We start from the raw sequence: 12,229 nt of genomic DNA on the forward strand, positions 1-12,229 counted from the left end.
GCTCAAAGACAAGTAGGAATCAAAGTTATCGATAAGCTAACCGCAGATAGACATTGTCCTGAAAACGACCATTCGCAATGAATGCAGTTGTTGTATGACAGAGTTCATTCGGCTTAACCGGTGACTGAGGAAGATCGTAAGGATATCATGCATCGAGGAAGAAAAGGGACACATTGTCAGGATCAATCCTGACAATTTCGAGGAGATAAACGGTGATTCGCCAGTAAATACTTTGATTTTGATAAAAAAAAAAAATCGTGAACTTTCCTTTCTTCCGTCTGAAATTAAATTGCTATTGAAGGAAAACTGTTCGATATGAAGTAAGAGTAACGTATGTGAGAAACTTTGTGTTTCATGACATGTAACTTGAACAATAAACAGGCATGAAGTAAGTCTCGCTTTCACTCACACAGTTTGCAATCAGTGCCTTTCCATTGACACAAACGTTGAATGTGAGACCTTATCAACATTTCTAGAAAATTGCAGCAAAAATACATATGACCCCGACGTGATTCGAACACGCAACCTTCTGATCTGGAGTCAGACGCGCTACCGTTGCGCCACGGAGTCCTTCTTCCAACCAAATGGAATTTTTAGTCTATAACGCTCAGGTTATTATCGATCCTACTAAACTTGTACCCCTCCCTTTGGCTGTAAAATAATAAAATCGTGTTTTCCTTAATTTTGAAAAATATATACGATTCAACACGAATCAATCATGATAATTTATAGACAAAATGTACAAGACAACCTTGAATATTGAAAATAGCGCCTGCGGCTACAACTTCAAATTGTTTGGAATTTAACTCTAGTTACTTTAATTTAACAAAGACTAAGTTTCCTTATTCAGACTTGCCAATGGAATATTAAGAACTTATCAGATGACTTCCGTATGACGATGTGGCACTTACGACAGGTTGTTGCCGCATCTGGTATTAAGTATAAAGTAGTTAATTTTGGACGTATGTATCAAGTCGTCGTGGCCGAGTGGTTAAGGCGATAGACTAGAAATCTATTGGGGTCTCCCCGCACAGGTTCGAATCCTGTCGACGACGCAGACTTTTTGGTATCAACTTTTTGTAATGAATCACACACTGCTCACTGAACGCGCTCAAAGACAAGTAGGAATCAAAGTTATCGATAAGCTAACCGCAGATAGACATTGTCCTGAAAACGACCATTCGCAATGAATGCAGTTGTTGTATGACAGAGTTCATTCGGCTTAACCGGTGACTGAGGAAGATCGTAAGGATATCATGCATCGAGGAAGAAAAGGGACACATTGTCAGGATCAATCCTGACAATTTCGAGGAGATAAACGGTGATTCGCCAGTAAATACTTTGATTTTGATAAAAAAAAAAAATCGTGAACTTTCCTTTCTTCCGTCTGAAATTAAATTGCTATTGAAGGAAAACTGTTCGATATGAAGTAAGAGTAACGTATGTGAGAAACTTTGTGTTTCATGACATGTAACTTGAACAATAAACAGGCATGAAGTAAGTCTCGCTTTCACTCACACAGTTTGCAATCAGTGCCTTTCCATTGACACAAACGTTGAATGTGAGACCTTATCAACATTTCTAGAAAATTGCAGCAAAAATACATATGACCCCGACGTGATTCGAACACGCAACCTTCTGATCTGGAGTCAGACGCGCTACCGTTGCGCCACGGAGTCCTTCTTCCAACCAAATGGAATTTTTAGTCTATAACGCTCAGGTTATTATCGATCCTACTAAACTTGTACCCCTCCCTTTGGCTGTAAAATAATAAAATCGTGTTTTCCTTAATTTTGAAAAATATATACGATTCAACACGAATCAATCATGATAATTTATAGACAAAATGTACAAGACAACCTTGAATATTGAAAATAGCGCCTGCGGCTACAACTTCAAATTGTTTGGAATTTAACTCTAGTTACTTTAATTTAACAAAGACTAAGTTTCCTTATTCAGACTTGCCAATGGAATATTAAGAACTTATCAGATGACTTCCGTATGACGATGTGGCACTTACGACAGGTTGTTGCCGCATCTGGTATTAAGTATAAAGTAGTTAATTTTGGACGTATGTATCAAGTCGTCGTGGCCGAGTGGTTAAGGCGATAGACTAGAAATCTATTGGGGTCTCCCCGCACAGGTTCGAATCCTGTCGACGACGCAGACTTTTTGGTATCAACTTTTTGTAATGAATCACACACTGCTCACTGAACGCGCTCAAAGACAAGTAGGAATCAAAGTTATCGATAAGCTAACCGCAGATAGACATTGTCCTGAAAACGACCATTCGCAATGAATGCAGTTGTTGTATGACAGAGTTCATTCGGCTTAACCGGTGACTGAGGAAGATCGTAAGGATATCATGCATCGAGGAAGAAAAGGGACACATTGTCAGGATCAATCCTGACAATTTCGAGGAGATAAACGGTGATTCGCCAGTAAATACTTTGATTTTGATAAAAAAAAAAAATCGTGAACTTTCCTTTCTTCCGTCTGAAATTAAATTGCTATTGAAGGAAAACTGTTCGATATGAAGTAAGAGTAACGTATGTGAGAAACTTTGTGTTTCATGACATGTAACTTGAACAATAAACAGGCATGAAGTAAGTCTCGCTTTCACTCACACAGTTTGCAATCAGTGCCTTTCCATTGACACAAACGTTGAATGTGAGACCTTATCAACATTTCTAGAAAATTGCAGCAAAAATACATATGACCCCGACGTGATTCGAACACGCAACCTTCTGATCTGGAGTCAGACGCGCTACCGTTGCGCCACGGAGTCCTTCTTCCAACCAAATGGAATGTTTAGTCTATAACGCTCAGGTTATTATCGATCCTACTAAACTTGTACCCCTCCCTTTGGCTGTAAAATAATAAAATCGTGTTTTCCTTAATTTTGAAAAATATATACGATTCAACACGAATCAATCATGATAATTTATAGACAAAATGTACAAGACAACCTTGAATATTGAAAATAGCGCCTGCGGCTACAACTTCAAATTGTTTGGAATTTAACTCTAGTTACTTTAATTTAACAAAGACTAAGTTTCCTTATTCAGACTTGCCAATGGAATATTAAGAACTTATCAGATGACTTCCGTATGACGATGTGGCACTTACGACAGGTTGTTGCCGCATCTGGTATTAAGTATAAAGTAGTTAATTTTGGACGTATGTATCAAGTCGTCGTGGCCGAGTGGTTAAGGCGATAGACTAGAAATCTATTGGGGTCTCCCCGCACAGGTTCGAATCCTGTCGACGACGCAGACTTTTTGGTATCAACTTTTTGTAATGAATCACACACTGCTCACTGAACGCGCTCAAAGACAAGTAGGAATCAAAGTTATCGATAAGCTAACCGCAGATAGACATTGTCCTGAAAACGACCATTCGCAATGAATGCAGTTGTTGTATGACAGAGTTCATTCGGCTTAACCGGTGACTGAGGAAGATCGTAAGGATATCATGCATCGAGGAAGAAAAGGGACACATTGTCAGGATCAATCCTGACAATTTCGAGGAGATAAACGGTGATTCGCCAGTAAATACTTTGATTTTGATAAAAAAAAAAAATCGTGAACTTTCCTTTCTTCCGTCTGAAATTAAATTGCTATTGAAGGAAAACTGTTCGATATGAAGTCAGAGTAACGTATGTGAGAAACTTTGTGTTTCATGACATGTAACTTGAACAATAAACAGGCATGAAGTAAGTCTCGCTTTCACTCACACAGTTTGCAATCAGTGCCTTTCCATTGACACAAACGTTGAATGTGAGACCTTATCAACATTTCTAGAAAATTGCAGCAAAAATACATATGACCCCGACGTGATTCGAACACGCAACCTTCTGATCTGGAGTCAGACGCGCTACCGTTGCGCCACGGAGTCCTTCTTCCAACCAAATGGAATTTTTAGTCTATAACGCTCAGGTTATTATCGATCCTACTAAACTTGTACCCCTCCCTTTGGCTGTAAAATAATAAAATCGTGTTTTCCTTAATTTTGAAAAATATATACGATTCAACACGAATCAATCATGATAATTTATAGACAAAATGTACAAGACAACCTTGAATATTGAAAATAGCGCCTGCGGCTACAACTTCAAATTGTTTGGAATTTAACTCTAGTTACTTTAATTTAACAAAGACTAAGTTTCCTTATTCAGACTTGCCAATGGAATATTAAGAACTTATCAGATGACTTCCGTATGACGATGTGGCACTTACGACAGGTTGTTGCCGCATCTGGTATTAAGTATAAAGTAGTTAATTTTGGACGTATGTATCAAGTCGTCGTGGCCGAGTGGTTAAGGCGATAGACTAGAAATCTATTGGGGTCTCCCCGCACAGGTTCGAATCCTGTCGACGACGCAGACTTTTTGGTATCAACTTTTTGTAATGAGAGAGTCGAGTGGACCTTGATGTGAACGGACGTACATTTTGTCGTATGGAAAAATACACTCTGTTTATATGTTATTGCTCGGATTTCCAAGCTAGATAAAGGATTAATGTGATTCTGACTTGTAACAGCAGTAAGTCTTTTTCATTATATTGCAAAATTTCGTCGTAAAGTAACTTTTGTAGACATGTTAAGATCATCGTGTAAAATGAGGTCCTAAAGGGGAATTTATTAGGATTTTGATTTTTTATTCCATCATGGAAAGATTACCGTTATTATTGACAAGTACGATACATAATGCTTGTGAACAATTTCGTAACATTACATTTACAGTGCACGGAGAAAACGATAAAGCAAGAATATCAATTATGTTTACTAATCAAGAGAGTATCAAAAGTAAGCGTAAATCGAATTCTACAATTAAACGTGACAATAAAAGACTGAGGGAATATAATGAAAACAATAGTGACACTATAATAACAGAATGTGCCACAAATACTCAGTGTTCAAATAATGCAGATAATTATGTCGAATTAGTTAGCGAAATGGACGTTGAAGTTACCCCGAATGGTACCCCAACAACGTTAACAGGTGAAATTCAATCAGCTGAGAATGTGAATATTGATTTGTGTGTACACAAAACAGGTAAATCGCCTGACTGTGTAAACAATAACAAAGATGTAAATACAGGTGAAAATGTATATTCAGCAGACAATATTGAAGTAGCACAGGAAGATTGGAATTTGGATGATAATTCTGATTTCTTTGCTACTTTTAAGTTCCGTAAATCAAAAGATAGTACATGTGACAAACCGCCGGTTTCAAATATTTCTGTTAAAACGAAAGAAATTAAGAAATCAAATATAAGAACTGAAGAAAGTGAAACAGATGATGCTAATATGAAAATCGTACATGATGCAAGTGATGATGAAAAATGTGAATTAATTTCCAAATTTGTCCTGAAAAAAAGTAAATTTACAATTGGTAAACTGATTTGCAAAATTGAAAAAACGGGTAGACTAATTATTTTGGATATAGACTCAAACACATACGAAGAACTAGTTAGAAGTGACCGATATTACAAAAAGTTCAATACAGTATTGACACAAGACTTCAGTGATGTTCGTGAAACGCAGCATATGAATGCTGAAATTGAACAGGCAATACTTCAGATGATAGACTATGCTAAAAATAAAAAATTGTTGTAAATAAATTGTTGATAAATATATTCTTTGTGAGCATGCGTGTATGTATTTGTAAGATTGAGTGTATGCTAGCTTTTGTTTTTTGCCTGCGGAATTATTTATGACTGCTGTCACATAGAACTTGTTTGATATTGATGAATATCAACGTTAATGATCGTGAACTCGCATGGTGGAATGGTTTCCAGCCCCGTACGAACATTTGATTATTTCGTTTCAATTTTCGTCTCTTTATTTTCTGTAAACATTGAAAGACAATTACCAGTTAATTTCATACTTAATATTGTATTCTGCGTAGGTTTCTAATATAAGTTGAATGATTGAGCTGCATGAAAGATTAGTGTGAGGTAGCATGATAGTTTAGGGACTTGATGTTTTCCAATAATATGTTGTAAAGTGATGTAAAAGATGATAAAGATTTGTGCAATAAATTTTATCAAGATAAAAAAAAAAAAAAAAAAAAAAAGGCGATAGACTAGAAATCTATTGGGGTCTCCCCGCACAGGTTCGAATCCTGTCGACGACGCAGACTTTTTGGTATCAACTTTTTGTAATGAATCACACACTGCTCACTGAACGCGCTCAAAGACAAGTAGGAATCAAAGTTATCGATAAGCTAACCGCAGATAGACATTGTCCTGAAAACGACCATTCGCAATGAATGCAGTTGTTGTATGACAGAGTTCATTCGGCTTAACCGGTGACTGAGGAAGATCGTAAGGATATCATGCATCGAGGAAGAAAAGGGACACATTGTCAGGATCAATCCTGACAATTTCGAGGAGATAAACGGTGATTCGCCAGTAAATACTTTGATTTTGATAAAAAAAAAAATCGTGAACTTTCCTTTCTTCCGTCTGAAATTAAATTGCTATTGAAGGAAAACTGTTCGATATGAAGTAAGAGTAACGTATGTGAGAAACTTTGTGTTTCATGACATGTAACTTGAACAATAAACAGGCATGAAGTAAGTCTCGCTTTCACTCACACAGTTTGCAATCAGTGCCTTTCCATTGACACAAACGTTGAATGTGAGACCTTATCAACATTTCTAGAAAATTGCAGCAAAAATACATATGACCCCGACGTGATTCGAACACGCAACCTTCTGATCTGGAGTCAGACGCGCTACCGTTGCGCCACGGAGTCCTTCTTCCAACCAAATGGAATTTTTAGTCTATAACGCTCAGGTTATTATCGATCCTACTAAACTTGTACCCCTCCCTTTGGCTGTAAAATAATAAAATCGTGTTTTCCTTAATTTTGAAAAATATATACGATTCAACACGAATCAATCATGATAATTTATAGACAAAATGTACAAGACAACCTTGAATATTGAAAATAGCGCCTGCGGCTACAACTTCAAATTGTTTGGAATTTAACTCTAGTTACTTTAATTTAACAAAGACTAAGTTTCCTTATTCAGACTTGCCAATGGAATATTAAGAACTTATCAGATGACTTCCGTATGACGATGTGGCACTTACGACAGGTTGTTGCCGCATCTGGTATTAAGTATAAAGTAGTTAATTTTGGACGTATGTATCAAGTCGTCGTGGCCGAGTGGTTAAGGCGATAGACTAGAAATCTATTGGGGTCTCCCCGCACAGGTTCGAATCCTGTCGACGACGCAGACTTTTTGGTATCAACTTTTTGTAATGAATCACACACTGCTCACTGAACGCGCTCAAAGACAAGTAGGAATCAAAGTTATCGATAAGCTTACCGCAGATAGACATTGTCCTGAAAACGACCATTCGCAATGAATGCAGTTGTTGTATGACAGAGTTCATTCGGCTTAACCGGTGACTGAGGAAGATCGTAAGGATATCATGCATCGAGGAAGAAAAGGGACACATTGTCAGGATCAATCCTGACAATTTCGAGGAGATAAACGGTGATTCGCCAGTAAATACTTTGATTTTGATAAAAAAAAAAATCGTGAACTTTCCTTTCTTCCGTCTGAAATTAAATTGCTATTGAAGGAAAACTGTTCGATATGAAGTAAGAGTAACGTATGTGAGAAACTTTGTGTTTCATGACATGTAACTTGAACAATAAACAGGCATGAAGTAAGTCTCGCTTTCACTCACACAGTTTGCAATCAGTGCCTTTCCATTGACACAAACGTTGAATGTGAGACCTTATCAACATTTCTAGAAAATTGCAGCAAAAATACATATGACCCCGACGTGATTCGAACACGCAACCTTCTGATCTGGAGTCAGACGCGCTACCGTTGCGCCACGGAGTCCTTCTTCCAACCAAATGGAATTTTTAGTCTATAACGCTCAGGTTATTATCGATCCTACTAAACTTGTACCCCTCCCTTTGGCTGTAAAATAATAAAATCGTGTTTTCCTTAATTTTGAAAAATATATACGATTCAACACGAATCAATCATGATAATTTATAGACAAAATGTACAAGACAACCTTGAATATTGAAAATATCGCCTGCGGCTACAACTTCAAATTGTTTGGAATTTAACTCTAGTTACTTTAATTTAACAAAGACTAAGTTTCCTTATTCAGACTTGCCAATGGAATATTAAGAACTTATCAGATGACTTCCGTATGACGATGTGGCACTTACGACAGGTTGTTGCCGCATCTGGTATTAAGTATAAAGTAGTTAATTTTGGACGTATGTATCAAGTCGTCGTGGCCGAGTGGTTAAGGCGATAGACTAGAAATCTATTGGGGTCTCCCCGCACAGGTTCGAATCCTGTCGACGACGCAGACTTTTTGGTATCAACTTTTTGTAATGAATCACACACTGCTCACTGAACGCGCTCAAAGACAAGTAGGAATCAAAGTTATCGATAAGCTAACCGCAGATAGACATTGTCCTGAAAACGACCATTCGCAATGAATGCAGTTGTTGTATGACAGAGTTCATTCGGCTTAACCGGTGACTGAGGAAGATCGTAAGGATATCATGCATCGAGGAAGAAAAGGGACACATTGTCAGGATCAATCCTGACAATTTCGAGGAGATAAACGGTGATTCGCCAGTAAATACTTTGATTTTGATAAAAAAAAAAAATCGTGAACTTTCCTTTCTTCCGTCTGAAATTAAATTGCTATTGAAGGAAAACTGTTCGATATGAAGTAAGAGTAACGTATGTGAGAAACTTTGTGTTTCATGACATGTAACTTGAACAATAAACAGGCATGAAGTAAGTCTCGCTTTCACTCACACAGTTTGCAATCAGTGCCTTTCCATTGACACAAACGTTGAATGTGAGACCTTATCAACATTTCTAGAAAATTGCAGCAAAAATACATATGACCCCGACGTGATTCGAACACGCAACCTTCTGATCTGGAGTCAGACGCGCTACCGTTGCGCCACGGAGTCCTTCTTCCAACCAAATGGAATTTTTAGTCTATAACGCTCAGGTTATTATCGATCCTACTAAACTTGTACCCCTCCCTTTGGCTGTAAAATAATAAAATCGTGTTTTCCTTAATTTTGAAAAATATATACGATTCAACACGAATCAATCATGATAATTTATAGACAAAATGTACAAGACAACCTTGAATATTGAAAATAGCGCCTGCGGCTACAACTTCAAATTGTTTGGAATTTAACTCTAGTTACTTTAATTTAACAAAGACTAAGTTTCCTTATTCAGACTTGCCAATGGAATATTAAGAACTTATCAGATGACTTCCGTATGACGATGTGGCACTTACGACAGGTTGTTGCCGCATCTGGTATTAAGTATAAAGTAGTTAATTTTGGACGTATGTATCAAGTCGTCGTGGCCGAGTGGTTAAGGCGATAGACTAGAAATCTATTGGGGTCTCCCCGCACAGGTTCGAATCCTGTCGACGACGCAGACTTTTTGGTATCAACTTTTTGTAATGAATCACACACTGCTCACTGAACGCGCTCAAAGACAAGTAGGAATCAAAGTTATCGATAAGCTTACCGCAGATAGACATTGTCCTGAAAACGACCATTCGCAATGAATGCAGTTGTTGTATGACAGAGTTCATTCGGCTTAACCGGTGACTGAGGAAGATCGTAAGGATATCATGCATCGAGGAAGAAAAGGGACACATTGTCAGGATCAATCCTGACAATTTCGAGGAGATAAACGGTGATTCGCCAGTAAATACTTTGATTTTGATAAAAAAAAAAATCGTGAACTTTCCTTTCTTCCGTCTGAAATTAAATTGCTATTGAAGGAAAACTGTTCGATATGAAGTAAGAGTAACGTATGTGAGAAACTTTGTGTTTCATGACATGTAACTTGAACAATAAACAGGCATGAAGTAAGTCTCGCTTTCACTCACACAGTTTGCAATCAGTGCCTTTCCATTGACACAAACGTTGAATGTGAGACCTTATCAACATTTCTAGAAAATTGCAGCAAAAATACATATGACCCCGACGTGATTCGAACACGCAACCTTCTGATCTGGAGTCAGACGCGCTACCGTTGCGCCACGGAGTCCTTCTTCCAACCAAATGGAATTTTTAGTCTATAACGCTCAGGTTATTATCGATCCTACTAAACTTGTACCCCTCCCTTTGGCTGTAAAATAATAAAATCGTGTTTTCCTTAATTTTGAAAAATATATACGATTCAACACGAATCAATCATGATAATTTATAGACAAAATGTACAAGACAACCTTGAATATTGAAAATATCGCCTGCGGCTACAACTTCAAATTGTTTGGAATTTAACTCTAGTTACTTTAATTTAACAAAGACTAAGTTTCCTTATTCAGACTTGCCAATGGAATATTAAGAACTTATCAGATGACTTCCGTATGACGATGTGGCACTTACGACAGGTTGTTGCCGCATCTGGTATTAAGTATAAAGTAGTTAATTTTGGACGTATGTATCAAGTCGTCGTGGCCGAGTGGTTAAGGCGATAGACTAGAAATCTATTGGGGTCTCCCCGCACAGGTTCGAATCCTGTCGACGACGCAGACTTTTTGGTATCAACTTTTTGTAATGAATCACACACTGCTCACTGAACGCGCTCAAAGACAAGTAGGAATCAAAGTTATCGATAAGCTAACCGCAGATAGACATTGTCCTGAAAACGACCATTCGCAATGAATGCAGTTGTTGTATGACAGAGTTCATTCGGCTTAACCGGTGACTGAGGAAGATCGTAAGGATATCATGCATCGAGGAAGAAAAGGGACACATTGTCAGGATCAATCCTGACAATTTCGAGGAGATAAACGGTGATTCGCCAGTAAATACTTTGATTTTGATAAAAAAAAAAAATCGTGAACTTTCCTTTCTTCCGTCTGAAATTAAATTGCTATTGAAGGAAAACTGTTCGATATGAAGTAAGAGTAACGTATGTGAGAAACTTTGTGTTTCATGACATGTAACTTGAACAATAAACAGGCATGAAGTAAGTCTCGCTTTCACTCACACAGTTTGCAATCAGTGCCTTTCCATTGACACAAACGTTGAATGTGAGACCTTATCAACATTTCTAGAAAATTGCAGCAAAAATACATATGACCCCGACGTGATTCGAACACGCAACCTTCTGATCTGGAGTCAGACGCGCTACCGTTGCGCCACGGAGTCCTTCTTCCAACCAAATGGAATTTTTAGTCTATAACGCTCAGGTTATTATCGATCCTACTAAACTTGTACCCCTCCCTTTGGCTGTAAAATAATAAAATCGTGTTTTCCTTAATTTTGAAAAATATATACGATTCAACACGAATCAATCATGATAATTTATAGACAAAATGTACAAGACAACCTTGAATATTGAAAATATCGCCTGCGGCTACAACTTCAAATTGTTTGGAATTTAACTCTAGTTACTTTAATTTAACAAAGACTAAGTTTCCTTATTCAGACTTGCCAATGGAATATTAAGAACTTATCAGATGACTTCCGTATGACGATGTGGCACTTACGACAGGTTGTTGCCGCATCTGGTATTAAGTATAAAGTAGTTAATTTTGGACGTATGTATCAAGTCGTCGTGGCCGAGTGGTTAAGGCGATAGACTAGAAATCTATTGGGGTCTCCCCGCACAGGTTCGAATCCTGTCGACGACGCAGACTTTTTGGTATCAACTTTTTGTAATGAATCACACACTGCTCACTGAACGCGCTCAAAGACAAGTAGGAATCAAAGTTATCGATAAGCTAACCGCAGATAGACATTGTCCTGAAAACGACCATTCGCAATGAATGCAGTTGTTGTATGACAGAGTTCATTCGGCTTAACCGGTGACTGAGGAAGATCGTAAGGATATCATGCATCGAGGAAGAAAAGGGACACATTGTCAGGATCAATCCTGACAATTTCGAGGAGATAAACGGTGATTCGCCAGTAAATACTTTGATTTTGATAAAAAAAAAAATCGTGAACTTTCCTTTCTTCCGTCTGAAATTAAATTGCTATTGAAGGAAAACTGTTCGATATGAAGTAAGAGTAACGTATGTGAGAAACTTTGTGTTTCATGACATGTAACTTGAACAATAAACAGGCATGAAGTAAGTCTCGCTTTCACTCACACAGTTTGCAATCAGTGCCTTTCCATTGACACAAACGTTGAATGTGAGACCTTATCAACATTTCTAGAAAATTGCAGCAAAAATACA

At 37.7% G+C, this 12,229-nt stretch overlaps 18 non-coding genes across 18 annotated transcripts; 9 read left to right on the forward strand and 9 right to left on the reverse strand.

Moving 5' to 3' along the window:
* Positions 1 to 498: 498 nt before the first annotated feature.
* Positions 499 to 570, reverse strand: Trnaw-cca (transfer RNA tryptophan (anticodon CCA)). The gene has a single exon. It is a non-coding gene; the product is annotated as a tRNA-Trp (tRNA).
* Positions 571 to 973: 403 nt separating this feature from the next.
* Trnas-aga (transfer RNA serine (anticodon AGA)) lies at positions 974 to 1,055 on the forward strand. The gene has a single exon. It is a non-coding gene; the product is annotated as a tRNA-Ser (tRNA).
* A 552-nt stretch (positions 1,056 to 1,607) lies between these two features.
* Positions 1,608 to 1,679, reverse strand: Trnaw-cca (transfer RNA tryptophan (anticodon CCA)). The gene has a single exon. It is a non-coding gene; the product is annotated as a tRNA-Trp (tRNA).
* A 403-nt stretch (positions 1,680 to 2,082) lies between these two features.
* Trnas-aga (transfer RNA serine (anticodon AGA)) lies at positions 2,083 to 2,164 on the forward strand. The gene has a single exon. It is a non-coding gene; the product is annotated as a tRNA-Ser (tRNA).
* A 552-nt stretch (positions 2,165 to 2,716) lies between these two features.
* Positions 2,717 to 2,788, reverse strand: Trnaw-cca (transfer RNA tryptophan (anticodon CCA)). Its single transcript has one exon. It is a non-coding gene; the product is annotated as a tRNA-Trp (tRNA).
* A 403-nt stretch (positions 2,789 to 3,191) lies between these two features.
* Positions 3,192 to 3,273, forward strand: Trnas-aga (transfer RNA serine (anticodon AGA)). The gene has a single exon. It is a non-coding gene; the product is annotated as a tRNA-Ser (tRNA).
* Positions 3,274 to 3,825: 552 nt separating this feature from the next.
* On the reverse strand, positions 3,826 to 3,897 carry Trnaw-cca (transfer RNA tryptophan (anticodon CCA)). The gene has a single exon. It is a non-coding gene; the product is annotated as a tRNA-Trp (tRNA).
* Positions 3,898 to 4,300: 403 nt separating this feature from the next.
* On the forward strand, positions 4,301 to 4,382 carry Trnas-aga (transfer RNA serine (anticodon AGA)). The gene has a single exon. It is a non-coding gene; the product is annotated as a tRNA-Ser (tRNA).
* Positions 4,383 to 6,689: 2,307 nt separating this feature from the next.
* Trnaw-cca (transfer RNA tryptophan (anticodon CCA)) lies at positions 6,690 to 6,761 on the reverse strand. Its single transcript has one exon. It is a non-coding gene; the product is annotated as a tRNA-Trp (tRNA).
* Positions 6,762 to 7,164: 403 nt separating this feature from the next.
* Trnas-aga (transfer RNA serine (anticodon AGA)) lies at positions 7,165 to 7,246 on the forward strand. The gene has a single exon. It is a non-coding gene; the product is annotated as a tRNA-Ser (tRNA).
* Positions 7,247 to 7,797: 551 nt separating this feature from the next.
* On the reverse strand, positions 7,798 to 7,869 carry Trnaw-cca (transfer RNA tryptophan (anticodon CCA)). The gene has a single exon. It is a non-coding gene; the product is annotated as a tRNA-Trp (tRNA).
* Positions 7,870 to 8,272: 403 nt separating this feature from the next.
* Positions 8,273 to 8,354, forward strand: Trnas-aga (transfer RNA serine (anticodon AGA)). The gene has a single exon. It is a non-coding gene; the product is annotated as a tRNA-Ser (tRNA).
* A 552-nt stretch (positions 8,355 to 8,906) lies between these two features.
* On the reverse strand, positions 8,907 to 8,978 carry Trnaw-cca (transfer RNA tryptophan (anticodon CCA)). The gene has a single exon. It is a non-coding gene; the product is annotated as a tRNA-Trp (tRNA).
* Positions 8,979 to 9,381: 403 nt separating this feature from the next.
* Positions 9,382 to 9,463, forward strand: Trnas-aga (transfer RNA serine (anticodon AGA)). Its single transcript has one exon. It is a non-coding gene; the product is annotated as a tRNA-Ser (tRNA).
* Positions 9,464 to 10,014: 551 nt separating this feature from the next.
* Positions 10,015 to 10,086, reverse strand: Trnaw-cca (transfer RNA tryptophan (anticodon CCA)). The gene has a single exon. It is a non-coding gene; the product is annotated as a tRNA-Trp (tRNA).
* A 403-nt stretch (positions 10,087 to 10,489) lies between these two features.
* On the forward strand, positions 10,490 to 10,571 carry Trnas-aga (transfer RNA serine (anticodon AGA)). Its single transcript has one exon. It is a non-coding gene; the product is annotated as a tRNA-Ser (tRNA).
* Positions 10,572 to 11,123: 552 nt separating this feature from the next.
* Trnaw-cca (transfer RNA tryptophan (anticodon CCA)) lies at positions 11,124 to 11,195 on the reverse strand. The gene has a single exon. It is a non-coding gene; the product is annotated as a tRNA-Trp (tRNA).
* Positions 11,196 to 11,598: 403 nt separating this feature from the next.
* Positions 11,599 to 11,680, forward strand: Trnas-aga (transfer RNA serine (anticodon AGA)). Its single transcript has one exon. It is a non-coding gene; the product is annotated as a tRNA-Ser (tRNA).
* Positions 11,681 to 12,229: the final 549 nt, after the last annotated feature.

Source organism: Mytilus trossulus, chromosome 11 (genome assembly GCF_036588685.1).
Source record: "Mytilus trossulus isolate FHL-02 chromosome 11, PNRI_Mtr1.1.1.hap1, whole genome shotgun sequence".
Classification (NCBI taxonomy): domain Eukaryota; kingdom Metazoa; phylum Mollusca; class Bivalvia; order Mytilida; family Mytilidae; genus Mytilus; species Mytilus trossulus.